The sequence below is a fragment of the Diabrotica virgifera genome, chromosome 9 (assembly GCF_917563875.1).
Source record: "Diabrotica virgifera virgifera chromosome 9, PGI_DIABVI_V3a".
Taxonomy (NCBI): domain Eukaryota; kingdom Metazoa; phylum Arthropoda; class Insecta; order Coleoptera; family Chrysomelidae; genus Diabrotica; species Diabrotica virgifera.
In genome coordinates, this window is record NC_065451.1 from 100,115,182 (window position 1) to 100,119,571 (window position 4,390).

General features: G+C 32.0%; 1 long non-coding RNA gene across 1 annotated transcript; it reads left to right on the forward strand.

Annotated features, from left to right (window-relative positions):
- Window positions 1–241: 241 nt before the first annotated feature.
- Window positions 242–2,012, forward strand: LOC126892450 (uncharacterized). The gene is made up of 2 exons (XR_007700836.1): window positions 242–602; window positions 1,060–2,012. It is a non-coding gene; the product is annotated as an uncharacterized LOC126892450 (long non-coding RNA).
- The last annotated feature ends 2,378 nt before the right edge of the window (window positions 2,013–4,390 follow it).

The window sequence follows — 4,390 nt, forward strand, 5'->3', positions numbered from 1 at the left end:
ATTTGGTGCAAGAACGGGATAAGTTACACATTTCTCATACTGTTCTTGCACCAGACCATACCAGGGAATAAGTATTTTCTCTTATAATTTCAGTATCTATTGCCTGTACATATCCTATACTTGCGCCAGGCAAGAACAGTTATTTTTTCAACCTAAATAAGCACCTATCTCGCTTTTGCAGAATTTGGTACTTATCCCCTTCTTGCACCAGGGTCTTCAATTATTGTTCAGTTCTTGTAGCGATCACGCTACTAATTAAATTACTTTAATTAAAATTGGATTAAAATATACCCCTCTACAAAATCCTTGGGTGACGCCCGCGAAGATCCAACTACGATTTTTCGGTGCACAGGCGCGCCAATAGAAAGAAAATCGATGATTGTCGATTTCTAGTTTAGTTGGTCACGAACTCAGAAAGAGGCAACACATCGTCATTACTTAGGTGACGGAGTTTGGGCAAAATTGGGAAAATATATAACTAAAAGACCTCGAACATCAGCCAATAACCCATACTAATAAAAATCAAGCAGTAGTTATATCTGGAGACTTATTTACAAGAAAGGAAAAAGGTTATAATACCGCCGATGTGTTGCTTTGCTCAAGTGAGTATATTGATATATTTCTCTTTATTTCTTCATTATAAAATCAAATTCACCATCCTAGATATCTCGTTCGTTATCTGTAGATATTAATTTCAGTTAAGAAATAATTTAAATGTCACATTATAAGTTATATTACGGTAAGGATATTCATTTCCATTTGCAAAGGAACAGTCAAGGCCATATGTTTTAGTGCTAAAGTTAAATTCCAATTTCTCATTAGACTTTTTGCTCTAGGTTTTTTTGAGGTAATAATATAAAAAAAGTTTTAACGAATATCAGACATGTCATGCGCATGTCCCTGCCATGTCTGATTTGATGATTTGAGTTAGTTTCAGTTTGACATGACATATGTATACCTAACCTGAGTTTTTTTGTTTTGGTTTCCAGTGCAGTGACGCTGTGCTGTCTACACATAGTGTTATAAATAATGTAATTAAATTGATAAAATTTATTTTAGATTCCGTCCCTTAGCTACTTGTCACATAGACACTTAGCCTAGTCAATTTATATAGATTGGATCATCATTTAATGTGCCATCATATAAATATGTGCCAGTTACTGTAAGCAGCTAGGGTATGGGTTACTCCTAGAGTTACTTTGGATTGGATTTATCACCACAGCAGCCCACTAGTTTTTGCCGTGCCAAGAGGAAATTCATTCCTATCTGGACCTTTTAAATAGGAACTGTGGTTAAGATAAGTTGTTTAATCTTATTATTTACATATTTTGGGTACTCTATAGTTGCTTGCACTGTAAACTTCTTGTATGCATACAATTGAGGTAAACTAGGTACATATTTCTTGATAGATAGGGTTTTAGGTCCTTGGTTTTTTTTTTGATTTAATATAAGTAGTAGTTTCCAATAAATAAAATTAGGTCTTGTTCAATAATCATTATAAATAATAATTGTAGCTTAAAAATTTGATAGGGAAGGGGTCGTTAAAGGTTTGTCGCGGATTTCAAATAGGGAATATGTCTTGTAGGTTTTTACATTGTATATAAAGAGTAACTGACCAACTCATTTATACAACTCATTTATATCACTCATTTATATAACTCATTTATATAACTCATTATATATTTACTTATTAGTGTTTTTGGCTAGGTGAGATCTTTATTATTTTTGGTAACCGTAGCGTTCTTGTTGTGGATCTCACTCTAGCGTAGTTCAATTTAGGAAATAATTACTAACTTTTTAGTTGTAAGGACTTAGTGCTATTCTGACGGACTTTTGCTTTGGATTTTGATTTTAATACCTTTGCTTGGCCAGTGATAGTGGATAATTGCTTGTTAAGTGGCCTTTGCGGTCCTATTTTATCTTTTCCCCATCCACTATCACTGTTATTACGTTGCGTTATATGTAAATTGTTAGTATTTAACATTTATTATTAATATATTTGTATGTATTAAGGTTGGTGTTTTATTTCAGTCTGTATTACCAGTATATAACATAGCAAGACAAGATCAGTATTTAGTATTTTGTATTTCAGGTGGTTGTAACCAGTGTCATAGAGTTCCTGTTGTTCGTTATTTCAAAATCTCGAACCTGTCCAACTTCTTAGTTCTGAGAGCCGAGTTGTTCGTTCGAGTTGGCGCCCTTTTTTCTTCTTCTTTCTTTGTTGTAACTCGATATTATTTTATCTCTAGCATTCTTATCTATTTTCCTTCCATTTTTGTATTAACAGTCTCATTTTCTTCCTAGTTACTATCATTTCATTACCAAATTTTCTTCTCATATCTCCAAAGCCAATATTCGGTGTATTGAAGCTAGCCCGAATACTCGCTTGAGATTTAGTGTCTCTCTGCCCTTTTAATTTTTTTTCCTGAGCTAAGCCCCTCTTCTTGTCTTCTTAAATCTCTTATCATTTATTTTACCCATCTTTATTCAGTTCTTCTCTTCAAAAATCTCTATACCCAGAGTATAGAGGTTTCATTCTATTCTTGGCTCGTTCTGTGCACCTTCGCAACCATTTTGTTCGCTGGTTTTATTAATAATGGACTGTAGACTATTTACATTATATTACATCCTTTTTACAATGGTAATTTTGTACAATTACATGTATATAGATATACCTTCTTTCTACCATTTTCTTATATGTTTTTTTTCTTAACGACAGCAAAAATGTCAAAAGTTGACAGCCAATGCAGTGTTACCAAGCATTTACAAATCTATGCGCAACATATACTGTGCAACTTTGTTGTGAGTAAATACTTTTCCCAACATATTGGGGGCCTTAGGAAGCCAATATTGCCAACAATTATATATTAAATTAACTCAGCTTAAATCTAAACTTAGTAGAAATTCAGATTGTTAGGTTTTGTAATATTTCAAATATTTAGAAATATGTTTTTTATATAAGTGTATATAGACACCTTGCTAATTTATACATTGGTATAAAAAAGAAATTATGAGAATCTGAGTTTATATATAAGTAAATATAGCTTTACCTGTGGTTTTCTTTTACTAGAAAATCTCAGTAGAAATCTATCAAATAAAAAATCTTACACTCCAAAACTAACTTAAATTTCAATCTATATACACAAATTTACAAACATTTACATACAGGTAATACATACATTGTTGCAAGAAAACCTTTACACAAAGTCATTTAATTACTAAACTTGCACTAAAAATTTTGCACTATAGACTGTTCACCAAAATTCAAGATTTTTGCATGGCCTAAGGCCACATATTCATCAATGAACTGTTTATATGACCCAAACAATTCAGGATTAATGTGAAGTCTCTTTTCTAGATTTAAAAATCTACTGTGTGCTTCTGAAAAAGTATCACCAATATTCAAGCTTTCAATGTTCTGCTTTAAAGGCAATTCTACTTGAAAACGATAATTTATTCTACACACTGAATTCCTAAAACTTTGCTCATAAGCAGCTTGATCGTTATCATACTCCACTATGACTTGTGGTACTCGCTCACACTCCCAAAATGTTGAAATTATATTTGCTAGATTTGAACTAATATCTAAGCTACTACTTGCACATAAATTTATTTTTTACCACCTCAGGAATTTCTCCACTGACAACATAACCCAAAAATGTATTTTGCAATACTAAATTTGTTACAACCTAACTTTATATTACCAGTAAGCAATATGCTAAAGAAAACATTAGTCCCTAACAAAATGTCGATAGTTCCAGGAGTATTAAATGCCTTATCTGACAACTGTATGGTACTAGGGATAAGCTTACTACTTTCAAATTGCAAATGTGGTAACACACATGTAATATTGTCTATAATATGGCAAGTACCTTCCATACTAAAATTTTAAATACATGACTCAATTTTTATTGTAACCGATTCTGTGATACTTTTGGCACCATTTGTGACACCTACAAGAGTCATTTGTGACGCATCAATACTATGCCCTAACTGTTTTGCTAACTGTTGTGTTATAAGAGACACTTCTGACCCAGAATCAATAAGTCCTCAGACTATTAAATATTGATTGTCTTTTGTTTTGACTCTAAATTTTACTGTTGGTAAAATCACTGTGGTATTGGGGATTCTCCCTACTAACCCTACCTTATGTTGCACTACATTATTAGTATTGCACAAAATAGAATTGTGCTCTGAACCAGAACAAATTTGACATCTAAATTTAAATCTACATTTGTCCGAATAAGAATTTAGGCACACTATATATTTTGTTTTTTAAAATGAAATCTGATTTATTTTCATAATTTTCTAATTTAATGTTTTGACATTGATATAGCTTATGGCCAAGAGTTGATATAACGTAAGGCAAAACTTACATTTTTTGTCACTT